The sequence below is a fragment of the Rhinopithecus roxellana genome, chromosome 14, assembly GCF_007565055.1.
Source record: "Rhinopithecus roxellana isolate Shanxi Qingling chromosome 14, ASM756505v1, whole genome shotgun sequence".
Lineage (NCBI taxonomy): Eukaryota > Metazoa > Chordata > Mammalia > Primates > Cercopithecidae > Rhinopithecus > Rhinopithecus roxellana.
This window is the reverse complement of record NC_044562.1, coordinates 21,038,467-21,053,367: the sequence shown is the minus strand read 5'-3', so window position 1 is coordinate 21,053,367 and position 14,901 is coordinate 21,038,467. Positions and strand designations below refer to the sequence as shown.

Genomic DNA, 14,901 nt, shown 5'->3' with positions numbered 1-14,901 from the left:
CTGAGCCAAACATTAACTCTTTGGTTGCTGGATTGTGGGGAGTTTCTGGAGATCTGGAGACACGGCTGGGGTAGCTAGCACTATCGTGCAGTGCTTGCAGGGTTAGGGGCAGATGTTATTTGCCAACAGTTACAAAAGTTTTAAAATATGTTAATAAGCTTGATATTATTGTATTCTGGCTGAGTATCAGCTATAGATTAAGCTATGTACAACTGCTATGTAGTTCTGCCTGTCTCCTACTTTTAACTATGAGCCACCATCGTATTATAGCAAAGTGAAAAGGCATAAATCTTATTTAGGAAATAATACTTCTGATATTAATTAGCAAAGTGATGCCCTGACCTTAGAAATAACCATGCTGTGATGCTTAGGAGTCTGCGGTTTCATTCCTCCTTTGATCTTGGGCACGTGATCCTTCCAGGAGAAACTCACAAGCTTTGCTTTCAATGGCTCCACCCCCATATATTCAGATGGAGACGCAAGTGTACATTCAACTCCTTATAATTCAGCATCTCATACCCATTGCGGGTAGAGCTGCAGAGGTATGTAATCAAGTGTAAGAAAGGTTGATATAAGGTTAGTGGTAAAATGGCTATCATCAATTCCTATTGTTTCCTTTTGAATTTTTAAAATGTATACTGTAAAACACATTTTTGATGTAGAGTTTTAACAAAAGCATAGTCACGTAACCTCCATTATAATCAAAATATAGAATAGTTCTTTTCTGGGGGAGCTTTTTTTTCTGTTTTTTTTTTTTTTTTTTTAATAAACAAAACTGCCCAGGTTTATTGGCCAACAGGCCTCCCTTCTTCTCCCTACCTGCTGCTGTGTGCCCTTCCACACTCAGGAGAGGACTTCTCTGGCCTCCTCAGCTGTAAGGGAGGAGGGGTTGGTGAAGAGAGCTGGCAGCCAGTAGTGGGTCTCCCCTGGGGCCTGTAAGTCCAGCCATGCCAGCCTTTCTCTCAGCAGGTGTTCCGGCCTTTGTCCCGCTCGCTGCTCGCTCCATCTCCCATTTAAGACTGGCTTTGATCTCTCTGACAGTCAATAGCCATGTTTCCCTGCCAGCTGCAGCCCCATGGTGTGATCCACATTGAATTCAGCTGGAACAGACTGAAGGAGGTAAGTGCCACTCACAGGGGTGATGCCGAAGCCAGTGCCAAGTGCCTTTAGTTTCTTGATGGCCCTGATCAGGTCCTCTTGACTGACTTCCTGGGTGAACTTGCCTCTTCTTTTTAACAACTGTTATGTAGTTCCTCCAGAGTTATCGGACCTCCACTCCATTGCTCAGCACCAGGTACACTTTGATAATGTGAACACCTAGTTCGTAATAAAAATCCCCCACACCCGGCATCTCAGATCAAAATCCTTTTCCAGAGGCCAAAGGCTCCACCCCAAAGGTTGCACACATGTCCTGGAACTGCACATGGAACTCAGGATCCTTCCGTATCTCCCACTTGTGCTTGCTGGCAAACTCCTCCAGGTTGGTCTTGAACATGCCCAACTGCTTTGATATCTGGGCTAGCTGGTCCTCAGCCAAGACTGTCCCTCGCTCCTTATACTTGGCCTGGAAAATTTCTTTTCCTATTTTTTTTTTTTTTTTTTTTTGAGATGGAGTCTTGCTTTGTTGCCCAAGCTGGAGTGCAGTGACACTATCTTGGCTCACTGCAACTTCTGCCTCCCAGGTTCAAGCCATTCTCCTGCCTCAACCTCCCGAGTGGCTGGGACTACAGGCGCGCGCCACCATGCCTAGCTAATTTTTTGTATTTTTAGTAGAGATGGGGTTTCACCATGTTGGAACATGCTAGTCTCGAACTCCTGACTTCAGATGATCCACCCGCCTCTGCCTCCCAAAGTGCTGGGATTGCAGGCAAGAGCCATGGGCCCAGCTGGCCTTGGCAAATTTCTTTGTGGCGATGGTGCCAGCTCCCACCCCACGACGGTGCACCCTGCCCTGGACCCATGTCCCGGGCTCCTCTGCTGCCAGCTCCCGGAACAGTTCTTTCAAATAAAAAAAATTGCCCTGGGCTGTTTCTTTTTTGTCAAATGTTATACATGCTTCTTACCCCTGGAAACCATTGATCTGTCCTTTATCGTAAGAGTTTTCACTTTTCAAGGATGTCATATATATGGAATCACGCAGTATATAAACTTTTAAGTCTGTCTTCTTTCACATCTATGTTGTCATGTGTATCAGCAACTTGTTTATTTTTATTGATGAGCAAAGTTGCATTGTATAAATGTACCAAACTTTGTTTATCCATTTACTTACTTAACTGATGAAAACATTTAGGTGGTTTCTAGTTTGCGGTGATTATAAATAATGCTGCTATAAACACTTGTGTTCAGGTTTTTGTATAAATATATTTTCATTTATTTAGTGTAAGTACCTAAGAATAAGATTACTGAAACATACATGCGTCCATGTATAATAAGTTTGTTAAAGTATTTTCCAGAGTACCATTTTGCATTCCTATGAAAAATGTATGAGATTTCCAGTTGCTCCAGATTCTGGTCTGCACTTGGTATTGGCATTTCAAAAATGTTCACCATTCTGTTGGGCATGTACTGGTATCCTTTATAATTTTACTTTGTGTTTTTCTAAGGACTAATATAATTTAACATACTTTTATGTATTTAGTTATCATCCATAGGTACTCTGTGATGAAGTGTCTGTTAAAACATTTTACAAACTTTTGAGTTTTTTCCCTTGTTGTTTTAAGAATTCTTTCCATATTCTGGATTTATATCCTTATTCAATATGTAATTTGAAAGTATTTTTTCCTAGCTTGTGTTTTCATTCTCTTAACAATGACATTCACAGATCCAAAGTTTGTAAGTACGATAAAATCTAAAATCTTGATTCAGCTTTATAAGTTTATCAAAAATTAATTGACTATGTGTGGATGAATTATTGGACTTGCTATATGTTCCATTGATCAATATGTCTATCCTTTTGTCACTCCCACACGTTCTTGATCATTACGACTCTATAGTGAGTCCTAAAATTAGGTAGTGTGTGTAGAGCAAATTTGTTCTTTCTCAACATTGTTTTGGCCATTCTAATTCTTTTGCCTTTTCATGTGAATTTTAGAATCAACCTGTTAAAATCTTGATTATTGTTGTGTAATTTTTAGTGCTTTATCAGGGATTAAAATGTACATGTCTAACTTTTTAGTCTACTTAGAGGTCATATTTTATCACCTCAAGTAAGACGTAGCTGTCTTACTTGACGTAGTGTGATAGAAACAGCTATCACACTACAGGTCCCTTTGTTCCTTCCTTTATGAATACGTGCCATATGTGTCATATCTGTGAACACTGAAAACCACATTAAACAGTGATATATGATGTACTTTTTCCATTCAATACTCATACACATTTTTTAAAATCTTGAAGAGAAAGTAGCCTATTACAATTATTTATATTTTTATCATTTTGGTGGTTCTTTCTTCATTCTGAAGTTCCGAGTTTCCTTATTTTGTATGGTTCTCTGCATACAAACTTTTTTTTTTTTTTCTTTTTTAGCATTTCTTTTAGAACAGGTGTACTGGTGACAAATTGTATATATATATATTTTTTTAACCATTTTTGAATATCTTTATTTTGTTTTTATTCCTGAAGTACGTTTTCACTGGATATAGAATTCTAGAAGGACAGAGTTGTTGTTGTTTTCCCCAGCACTTTCAAAATATTGATCCACTGTCTCTGGCATCCATGATTATTTGCGAGAGATGTGTAGTTCTTTGAATCTTCATTGCTCTCTACATAATGCCATGTTTTTCTGTCTGCTTTTAAGATTTTTCTTAATATTTGATTTTCAATACTTCAATTATGATGTGTCTGGGTGTGGTTCTCTTTGAGTTTAATCTATTTGAGGTTGACTGAGCTTCTTTTATCTATGGGATTATCTTTCATACAACTAGTGATGTTTTCAGCCATTATTAAATCAAACCTTTTTTTCCATACCAATCTCTATCTTTTCTCCTTCCAGAATTCTAATGATAACATGAATAACCTTTTGTTAATGTCCTACAAGTCTCTGAGGCTGTGTTTATAATATTCTCAATTTTTTTTTCAGAAGATATAATTCCTATTGATTTTTATCTTCAAGCCTGCCGACTCCTTCTTCTGTTATTTCCATTTTGATATGGCTCTCTTTCAGTGAATTTTAAAATTCTCACTAATTCATTTCTTTGTTATCAAATTGCCATTTTCAGGAGAATCGCTTGAACCTGGGAGGCAGAGGTTGCAGTGAACCAAGATCACGTGCCATTGCACCCCAGCCTGGGCGACAGAGCAAGACTCTGACTCAAAAAGAAAAAATGCCATTTTATTCTTTTCTATTTCTTCTGTTTCTCTCCTGAGTACTATCTATCCGTTTGTTTCAAGAGTGTTCACTCTTAATTCATGGGCCATAACTATAATTCTAATTTCCAAGTCTTTTTTGAATAAGTCCAACATCTTGGTCAGTTTGGGTTTAGCATCTGCCTATTGACTGTCATTTCCCTTAACAGTTAATCTCTCTCTCTCTCTCTCTCTCTCTCTCTCTCTCTCTCTCTCTCTCTCTCTCTCTGTATATATATATATATATATATATATATATATTTTTTTTTTTGAGACCGAGTCTCCCTCTGTCGCCCGGGCTGAAGTGCAGTGGCCGGATCTCAGCTCACTGCAAGCTCCGCCTCCCGGGTTTACGCCATTCTCCTGCCTCAGCCTCCCGAGTAGCTGGGACTACAGGCGCCCGCCACCTCGCCCGGCTCGTTTTTTTGTATTTTTTAGTAGAGACAGGGTTTCACTGTGTTAGCCAGGATGGTCTCAATCTCCTGACCTCGTGATCCGCCCGTCTCGGCCTCCCAAAGTGCTGAGATTACAGGCTTGAGCCACCGCGCCTGGCCCAATCCCTCAATATATTTTTATGATTATTCATATATCAAATATTTTTATTATATCCTGGACATTTTGAATATTATGTAATAAAATTCTGCTGCCTTTATAATTTTCTGGAGAATGTTGTTTCTTTTAGCATGCAATCAATTTGGCTGCACTCGGACTATGAGTACCAATCCACATCTGTAGACTATTGTTTGAATGCCATTTTTGTTTATAAAATCCTTTGCTGTGCTGTTTTGAACTGCTCTGTTGTGTGTGCCTTTGGGGTTCCTCTGTGATCTAGGCAGTGGTCTGTACTATAGGTCAGTTCTCAAAGCTTCACTATGTTGTGTTAGATCAGCTCCACGCATGTGCCTCTTGTGGTTGAGCTCAGGACTCCATTCAAAGTATGTTTTTTTCTGGGCATGGCAGCTAACACTCGTAATCTCAACTACTCAGGGGCATGAGGCAGGAGGATCATCTGAGCCCAGGAGTTTAAGGCTGCAGTGATCTGTGATTGTGCCACTTCACTACACCCTGAGCCACAGAGCAAGACCCCATTTCTTAATTTTTTTTTAAAAGGGCAATTTTCTCCAGCTCCTCTTCTCTACGTGTTTCACTAATCTTTGGCTGCCAAGGGCCCCTTTCATCCACACACTTCCCAAAAAGCTGGAGTTTTAGCCTTTATGTATATACTTTCATGACTAGATCTTGTATGGGGCAAAGCGGTGAAAGCACAGTGTGAGAAAATATAATGGTGAATTTCTCCATGCTTTTCAGATTGCAAGAACATCTTTTCCCATTCTTCTGATCAGTGGGAACTTTTATCTCCTGCCATCTTTCATTTTTCCTAAGTTCTGAATTTCATTCCATATCTGAAACTTACCTGTCCATGAGTTTCATGCTACCCCTAAGCCTCATCCCCATTCTATTTTAGGACCTAGCTCTATTAATGATTCTCACTCCTGCCCTGAAAAGACATTTCTGAGTTTTACTCCATTGTAAGACTTATCTCACTTCGTGTCCATTTGGTCCCTTATTTACCCTTGCCACAAGTACTCATTCTAGAAAGAAAATTTGTTCTGCACATTAAGTGGTTACTCAAACAAAGCAATGTTTCTACATTTTTATTCACGTGACCAAAACCGAAAATTTTACTTTAAATTTCTATTAACTTAAGAATAAAGAGTTTGTTTACCTTTATTCATTAATTGGCTGTTTTTGACTGTTATCATTGCTGAATTTACAGCTGAAATGATCATACTGAAAGCAGGAACGGAAGAATTTTGTGATTATCTTTTTTTTTTTTTTTTTTTTTTTTACTTTTTTTCAACATGTAAAAACAGGATACTAGAATTATATTTACTATAAAAATTTTCTTCAGTCGCTTTCCTTTCTTGCAGATAATGTGGCTCACTGAGTTTTTGCTCAAAATAAAATAGTTTCTTGGGCCTCTGTCAAGATGCTAAATTGGATTTTTCTTCACTGGTGTTTTATGAGATGTTAATTTTGCTCATTTCCAAAAAGAAGTGATTTTTCACAATCATTTATTCTTGGTCTCTAACTTCTTGGGACACAGACACAAGGATTAGGAAATGAGGTGAGAGGCGAGGTACACATGTTCTCAACTGCATACTTTAGATAAAATAATCTGTGACTTGAAACCCTTGCTTACTTATTTGAATTAGGTTAACTTCTCAGGATACTGAACAAACATCAAAAGAAAGTTTATTTCTGATAAGTTGTAACAATTTTTTTCCTCCTAGGAACAGTAAAGCAATACAGGTTAAGATGTTAATTAGAGGCCTGGTGGGGTGGCTCACACCTGTCATTCCAGCACTTTGGGAGGCTGAGGCAGTAGGATCATCTGAGGTCAGAAGTTCAAGAACAGCCTGGTTAACATGGTGAAACCCCGTCTCTACTAAAAATACAAAAATTGGCCGGGCATGGTGGCAGGCGCCTGTAATCCCAGCTACTCGGGAGGCTGAGGCAGGAGAATCACTTGAACCTGAGAGGAGGTTGCAGTGAGCTGAGATTGCGCCATTGCACTCCAGCCTGGGCGACAGAGCGAGACTCTGGCTCAAAAATAAAATAAAATATGCTAATTAGATTAATATAAATACTTGATTAGAGATATGACGTTTCAGAAACTGCTTTTTTATCTTTAGGCAAGGAGTCAAACTTTATAGAGAAAAATTTAGGAGGAACATTTCAATGTATATGAACAAACCTATCTTTAAATTTAGAAAAAAAGCAGTAAGTTTATTGGTTTTAAAAATTTGTTTCTAGTAATACATAGTAATACATTGTATTTAGAAGGTAGGCTGTCATTTTATCAAATTAATCATGACAATATACAGAGCTGAAAACATAAGCAATTGATGTCTTGGAATATAATGGTTGAGAAAATACTTCTAAAAAATCATGATAATTTTGTTCAGTAAATGTAGCAAATTCAACATTTTAATTAAATGTGACATTTGGTAAGCAAATAATAAGTGAAATACTGTATGGGGATAAATTAATTGTAAATTTTGTGTTTTAATTAATTAAATGTTAAATTTCTTTTGTTTTATTTTTCTTATTTTCTTCAAAACATTTTAATATATAAGAAATAATATATAAAACATTAAAATGCATTTGAAGTCTCCTTTGTTTCTTTTTCAACATCCATTTCCTCCCCCTTTCACCAGATGCCACTACTTTGATTTGATATTAGTCATTCCAACACATTTAAAAAAAGCTATTACATAAAATATTGATTTCTTTTAAAACCTTTACAAATGGTGTTTGTGAAAACGTACCATAGTACATACAGCTTTTCTCACTCCATACTTTATTTTCCAGTGTCCATATCAGATGCATTTCCATATATATATCAAGTTTATTCATTTTTCTCTATGTAAGACCCCATTGTATAAATATTTCATATTTTACTTATTCATTGTCTCAAATATGTTTAGGTTATTTCCAATGTTTTAGTATTGCAACAATGAGACAGTGAGTATACTTTGGCATACTTTATTCAAACTTTTTTTTCTGTAAAAGTCCAGATAAGAAATATTTTCAGCTCTGTGAGGCAAGAGGACACCTATTCTACCTTTATAATGAGACAGCACTCACAGACGACACATGCCATTGCTTGTGTTTGTAGTCAGTAGCCATGGGTTTATGTAATTCTTTACATTTATTTTGCAGGTTAACTTTCAACTTATTTTCAATTTTTACTCCAAAATCAATGAATTATCTTATATAACAGCAAAAAAGGTATTAAATATTTGCCATTTAAATATCTGAGTTTAAAATCTAATTGTGAACACATTCCACAGGACACTGTATTAGGTGGTTACAGGCTTTATTCACAGACTATAATTCATGTGCCTTATATTATGCATAACTTAAAGGGTTTTCAAGGAGAAACTTAAAATAAATTAACTTTAATAAAAATTGAATTTGTTCTCAACTAGAAAGGAGACGGTTTCTAAATGAGCCAATAGTTTGGTTCATTTAGAAAACATTGTTCTGAAAATACAGGCATGAGCAATACTATTTCCTTTGTCAAGAGTGAGACAATTATACTAATGTTACTGGAAAGGAGTTCAGATTTTATGTATTTCTGTTAGCTGTCATGTTTCCATAGAAACAGTGACTGAGAAAATCAGGGTTAATTTCTGCTGCTTCACCTTGTCATTCTTCACACAACATACATCTCTCTATATAAAATATGTGTTTATACACATACAGAAGAATATGTATGAAAATAACATTACTTTTTATTATTTTTAACAAACACACTGAAACTCAAATTCTTTACAGAGATGTGAGTTGGGAAAGCAGACTAAAATCCTCAGAGCAGACTAAGGTCATCTTTATTTAGGTTTATGTCATCCATTCTCTTTTCATTAAATTAATAAAAATAGACATGTCCTGCATAAGATTCTAGATAATACCTTTGTATTGAATTGCATGTAAAAATCATATGAAGTTTTGCTTTATTTAATGAAAAGTCTATTTCATGCATAAGCCAATATTAGATTGTTTAATAGTGATGATTTTATAATTTATTGCCGTTCAGTGTTATTACTTGAATAGACGGTGCATAATTTAAAAATCTTTGCTTTTAGGCCGGGTGCGGTGGCTCAAGCCTGTAATCCCAGCACTTTGGGAGGCCGAGAGGGGCGGATCACGAGGTCAGGAGATCGAGACCATCCTGGCTAACACGGTGAAACCCCATCTCTACTAAAAAATACAAAAAAACTAGCCGGGCGAGGTGGCGGGCGCCTGTAGTCTCAGCTACTCCGGAGGCTGAGGCAGGAGAATAGCGTGAACCCGGGAGGCGGAGCTTGCAGTGAGCTGAGATCCGGCCACTGCACTCCAGCCTGGGCGACAGAGCAAGACTCCGTCTCAAAAAAAAAAAAAAAAACAAAAAACAAAAAACAAAAAACAAAAATCTTTGCTATTAAAATATTTCTAGGTCAAAATTTGGCATACTTAAAGACACTTGACATTTTAAACCTGGAGACTCCTAAAATAATATGATGAATATTATCAGTTCATGCATAGAAAGGTTTGTTTCTTCAATATGGCACTAATGCAAAAGCAGTATCATACTTCTCTGGATATTTTTCAAACGCTGTATTGTGATGGTAAATTACTATCTTACTATTTTCTACCAATTTTTTAAAATGTGTAATTTAATATAAGGAAGTCAACTTTCTCTGTGGAAAAACGCATTCAACAACATTGTTGTGGAATATGAAAGAGTAGTAGCAATAATTTGAGCTTATGTGAAATGTTAAGCTGGAAGGCATCTTAGGGACTCTAAGTTCGTTTTCTTAAGTACTCAAGTTTAGGATAGGCGAGCAATGCAAATGATAGTTCTTTCCAGTAGATACAGGGTTATGATAATATATTTTAAATCGTTTACAGGACTATTTACATTCTCATATCCCTAGAGTTGTGGGTTATTTTCAATTGAGTTAATTAATGATAGTGATATTATTAATTGTTACGACTTGCAGGGCCCTATGTGCCAACACCATGCTTCACGCTTCACATTTGTTACTTCATTAGAATTGTTAATTCTAGAAGACAAGTGCTGTTATTTCTGATTCCACAGATGCTCAAGAAATCAAACCCAGGCAGTCTCAGCCCAAAGCTTGTCTCTTAACCATTGTCGACACCACCTGTTGTTACAAATTGCTTTGTTAATTCATCTTAATTTTCTTCATGGAGGTAAATTGATTATCTCTGGTTTAATCAATTCAGCCTATAGAAAGAATCAGGTTCCTTAAACCAACTCAGTTGAGTCCTGTACCCATTATTACTTATTTTGTGAATATTATTCCACACCTATTTATTAAATTACTAATTTTAATTAATGCGAGAAAAATCATCATGAATATGTATTTTGTGGAGGGAAATACTCATTCAAACAAATTTTTAGTATTTTAAAATATTTTCTTTTTTGATTCTGCTTTACGTGTTGTCTACAAGTGAATGGCTTAAATTTGCAATGGAAAATAATATAGGTCATCTTAACATCTTTCAGTAAAATCTTAGTATTTTCTTCAACGCCCCTTGTTATGTCTTTGGTTAGAATTTTTTTTTTTTTTTTTTTCACCTAGGTGATTTTTTCAAAACTATTTACATTTCATGTTTAAAAATTACATTTTACTTTTGGGTATTGATGTTTAATACAGCATATGTGCAAAGCTCCCTCTTGCTTTCTGTGTAGACTATATGACTGTATGGTTACAGAAATAAGAGCTCACACTAATACCTCTAACTCCAACACAACTCCACTTTCCTCTTGTTGCTCAGGCTGGAGTGCAATGGTGCGATCTCGGCTCACTGCAACCTCCGTCTCCTGAGTTCAGGCGATTCCCCTGCCTCAGCCTCCCCAGTAGCTGGGATTACAGGTGCCCACCACCACGCCTGGCTAATTTTTGTATTTTTAGTAGAGATGAGGTTTCTCCATATTGATCAGGCTGGTCTGAAACTCCTGACCTCAGGTGATCCCCCTGCCTCAGCCTCCTAAACTGCTGGGATTACAGGCATGAGCCGCCGTGCTGGGCTGTGGTAGATTCTTACATTCCCTTTTGACTTATTTCAATTTTTTTCAAACCAGCTTTTATCATCCATAGTACACTTATTTATGTTTTTTAGCCCTACTACAATGTAAAGAAGTTTCAGCATGGCTGACTCATATCTTTACTACAAATTTACTAACTAGAATACAGCGTGGACTTTTATTTTTATCTTTAACATTCCAATATGTAGTCAAACATTATTTTTCAGTTACTTAGGTCAGCTTCTTACTTCTCTACAAATATAATGTTGTCATATCACTTATTTTTAGTACAGTTAGATTCATTTGTCACAGTCTATAATCCATCTTGGGTGCCCTTTGTATCTTGGTCAACTTTTAAAAACTTGGATAGAAGACAATTTATTCTTTGTGGTGAACAGTTCTGTGTGTTGTGAAAACTCCTAGAGTTGTGAATCCACCAGCACAGTATCGTAAAGAACAGCTCTATTACCTCAAAGTTTTCTTAGTGCTGCCCCTTTGTAACACTCTTTCCTGCAACTCTAACCCTGAATACTACCGTCTGTTTTCCATCTCTGCAGCACTGTTGATTGAAAATGTCATAAAAATGGAAAATTACACCATGTGGCCTCTTGGCCTGACTTCTTTCACATACCCAAATTAAAAATTCACCCATGTTGCACAGGTGCCATTCTTACGCTGCTATGAAGAAATACCTGAGACTGGGTAACTTGTAAAGAAGTTTAATTGACTCACAGTTCCGCATTGCTGGGAAGGCCTCAGGAAACTCACAATCATGACGGAAGGTGAAGGAGACTCAGGCACCTTCACAGGGTGGCAGGACAGAGTGAGTGAAAGCATGGGAAATGCCAGACATTTATAAAACCATCAGATCTCGTGGAACTCACTCACTATCGTGAGAACTCACTCACTATCATGAGAACCATATGGGGGAAACTGTCTCCATGATTAAATTACTTCCCATGGGTCCCTCCCACTACATGTGGGGACTATGAGGATTACGATTCAAGATGAGATTTAGATGGGGGACACAGCCAAACCATATCAACATGAATCAATAATTTGTTTCTCTTTTGCGTTGAGTGGTGTTCCATTGTATGGGTATGTGTGGTTTATTTATTCACCAGTGAAGAGTATCTGGGTTGTTTCTAGTTTTTAGTGCTATAAATAAAGTTGCTAGAAACATTCACAGATGTTTTTCTAGAAGCATACATTTTTATTTTCCTTGGGTAGCAACAGGAATGGTACTGCTGGGTCATATAGGTAAGTATATATTTAAATTGAAAAGAAACTATGGCCGGGCGGTGTGGCTCACACCTGTAACCCCAGCACTTTGGGAGGCCAAAGCGGGTGGATCACAAAGTCAGAAGATCAAGACCATCCTGGTCAACATGGTGAAACCCCCTCTCTACTAAAAGTACGCCAGGCGTGGCGGCATTGCCTGTAGTCCCAGCTACTCAGAGGCTGAGGCAGGAGAATAGCTTTAACCCGAGAGGCGGAGGTTGCAGTGAGCCGAGACTGTGCTACTATACTCCAGTCTGGCGACAGTGAGACTCCGTCTCAAAAAAAAAAAAAAACCAGAAAAGAAACTATGAAAATATTTTCCAAAGTGGCAAAATCAATTTTGTATTCCACTTGCTTCTTATCTTCCACAAAGCTTGGTATCAAAAATGTTTTTTCCAAAGTCTTGTCAATATATAAGTGGGTTGTTTGTTTCCTTATTGGCAAGTTGTTAGAATGCTTTCTGTATTCTGGATGCAAATTCCTTTCAGATATGGGATTAGCGAATATTTTATCTTAGTTGTGGCCTGCCTTTTCATTCTCTAAACAGTGACTATTGCACAGTATTATGAATTTTAATGAAGTCCAATTTATCAATTTTTTTAATGGATCATACTTTTGGTTTCAAATCTTAAAACCCTTTTCTAAATGTAAAGTCACAGAGATTTTCTGCTATGTATGCTTCTGGAACTTTTATTGATTTACATTTTAGATTTAGGCCAAGAGCTATTTTTAGTTCATACTTCATACAAAAATTAACTTTAAGTGCATTGCAGTCTTAAAAGTCAAACATAAATCTGTGAAACCAAAAAAGAAAAAAACATAGGAAAAAGTGTTGAGTATATAGAGCTAGGCTTAGAGTTCTTAGAGTTAATACCAAAAGGCATGATCCATAAAATTAAAATTAATGAACTGGACTCCATCAAATTTAAAACTTTGCTCTGTGAAAGACTCTGTTAAGAGGACGAAAAGACAAGTTACAAACTTGAAGAAAATATTTGTAAATGACATCCAACAGAGGACTAGTGTATAGAATACACAAAATTTCAATAGAAAAATGTCCAATTAATAAATGGTCAAATGACATAAACAGGCATTTCACTAAAGAAGAGAGACAGATGGCAAATAAGCCCATGAAAAGAAGTTTTGGCATCATTAGCCATCAAGGAAATGCAAATTAATATCACAATAAGATATTACTACACCTCTGTCAGAATGTCTAAAGTAAAAAATAACAGATATACCAAATGTTGGCTGGAATTCAAAGAAACTGGATCATTCATGCATTGTGGTTGAGAATGTTAAGATGATATAGCCAGTCTGGAGAACAGTTTATCGGTTTTTAAACAAACGAAACATGCAACTACCATATGATTCTGTATTTGCACTTTTTAGTGACTGCTACTATTGGTCAAGATTTTTACAAGTATGTTACATGGAGGTTTAGGAAGTTGGCATTTTTCTTCCAGGTGTGTAAAGCCCAAGCAAAACTATCATCTTTTCCGGGTTTTCAAATTCTGGTATTTAACTTATGAGATGATCAATAAAGCAAAATGACACCATGAAAATTAAGTCAGCACCAAAGTGGTGGCTGTGTTCTTGGAAAAAAAAATAACTGATGATTCATTTTAATTTTGAGTAACTCTGATATTTCTGAGTATGATTACGAGAAAATAACGGGCTTTGGTACATAGTTGTTAAGTCAATGTGATGTATGCAGGGAATCTGTATTTCACTGAGAAAATGATGGTTATGTAAATAGGAATTTCCAAGAATGGAATTGTCCATAGTTATGATATTAAACATAATAAGTAATATGGTCACATAACTTATTTTGCGTTTTGCCACATTCCAGCCGGATTTTGTGCATTAGAATATAATTTCCTTTGCAACAAGGATGACTATGTAACAATCAAATGATAATTTAGGCAGTTTAAGACACTGAAGTAAAGTTTTCTACCTAAGAGGATTGTATCTACTAAATTGTGGATTCAATTTTCGACTTCAGTTTATAAAAAAATACTGAAAAGCAAAATATAAATACTAGCAGCTTATGTAAATTAAGAAGGGCGTAGAAAAATACTGATCATGACAAATCCTTTAAAAAACAGTAACAAGTTTATATTTCTTCATTTTAATATTTTACATCTCTACATTTTTAGAAAAAGCTACCTTTCATACATATGCAGTTACAACTAAATTTTTGGATGTTATAACCTCAGAATTTTTACTGTTGAATAGTATTTGTACCATTCCAATAAAAAACCATGTATTTAAATGTACTGGATAGAATATATTACTTTAGATACAAATCATTTTGGGTTCAACTTGTGTAAAATCTGTCTTGAAGAGACATTTTTTCTCAGTCTGTATGTTAGAGTTTATATGCAATATCCTAATTTTCTACACACTTTATGATGTTAAAATGCCTTGATATACAAAGCTTTAGATTATCTACCTTTCATTTACACAAGAATTAACACTATAAATTGTCTACATATTATAGGAGTTCTTCATGAAACAAGTCTACCTGTCTCTCTGTTTCTGTCTCTATTTCTGTCGCTGTCTCTGTTTCTCTCTCATCTGTCCTCTATCTCCCCCTCTTCTCTGTCTCTCCTTTCATTAATAGCGAATGGTTTCTATCCTATGTACCTTGATTGTGTGATTATAGATTATAG

At 36.3% G+C, this 14,901-nt stretch overlaps 1 pseudogene; it reads right to left on the bottom strand.

Moving 5' to 3' along the window:
* Positions 1-843: 843 nt before the first annotated feature.
* On the bottom strand, positions 844-6,134 carry LOC104682008 (annotated as a pseudogene).
* Positions 6,135-14,901: the final 8,767 nt, after the last annotated feature.